The sequence below is a fragment of the Lactuca virosa genome, chromosome 3 (assembly GCF_052849685.1).
Source record: "Lactuca virosa cultivar CGN04683 chromosome 3, Lactuca_virosa_CGN04683_v6, whole genome shotgun sequence".
In the NCBI taxonomy this organism is placed as follows: Eukaryota; Viridiplantae; Streptophyta; class Magnoliopsida; order Asterales; family Asteraceae; genus Lactuca; species Lactuca virosa.
The window spans coordinates 154,711,601-154,712,857 of NC_136428.1; positions in this window are offsets into that span (position 1 = coordinate 154,711,601).

Here is a 1,257-nt window from a genome sequence, read left to right on the forward strand (position 1 = left end):
CTAGAGAAGGTGCTAAGTAAATATGGGGTAACCCATAAATTTTCAACATCCTACCATCCGCAAACTAGTGGACAAACCGAAGTGACAAATCGAGCTTTAAAGAGAATCTTGGAGAAATCGGTAGGGAGCAATCGAAAAGAATGGTCGGATAAGCTAGACGATGCACTTTGGGCCTTCCGTACAACTTTTAAAACCCCCATTGGTACTACACCATATAGGTTAGTTTATGGAAAGCAATGTCATTTACCGGTGGAGATAGAGCATAAAGCTTTTTGGGCTTTAAAAATGTGCAACTTCAACATGGAGGAGCTCAAGAACAACCGGTTAATGCAAATGAATGCTCTTGAGGAACTTAGAAATGATGCATACACTAGTTCTTTGATCTATAAAGAGAAAACTAAGAATTGGCATGACAGGAGGATCAAGGAAAATAAAGAATTTCATGAAGGGCAAAAGGTGTTGCTCTTTAATTCGAGGTTAAAACTCTTCTCGGGCAAACTCAAGTCAGGATGGGATGGTCCTTTTCGGGTGAAGAAGGTGTTTCCACATGGTGCTATAGAGCTATTGTCAAAAGATGGCACTCCGTTCAAGGTCAATGGACATAGAGTCAAAAAGTATGACGAAGGAGTTCCAAGGAATGACGGCATGGAAGAATTGATGTTGCTGGAAGGGATTGCAGCCACGTAGAATGGGAGGAGTCCAGCTAATGACTCCTTAAAAAGAAGCGCTTCCGGGAGGCAACCCGAGTTTAGAGTTTGCATTTCTTTTTCCTTTACTTTCTTTTTAATTCTTTAGGATCTTTTTCATTCATCTTCTTCTGGAAATATGTTCTAAATGATTGCTTGAGGGCAAGCAATGCTTAGAGTGTGGGGTAGTGGGTTAAAAGAGAAAAAAAAATTAATAAAATTCAATTTTTGTCAAGCTGCAAGCTTTACTCGCCGAGTAGGTACGAGTACTCGGCGAGTGCTTGCCTAAATAACCACCGCCTAAAAGCATTTGTACTCGGCGAGTAACCCGTTGCTACTCGGCGAGTAGCCAACTTACACAGACGGTATAAAAATCGGAGAAATAAGGGTTTTTACCCATTTTACCCACACACTCGCCGTGCACAGCCTCCTTCAAGCGATTTCTATGATTTTAGGCTTAATCCTCGACTTTCAAGGGAAAGGGTATGATCCTTACACTTAAAAACTCATCAAAGGTTCAAGCTTTATCACTAATTTGCCCTAGTTTATCTAAATTCGGATTTGGGGGTTT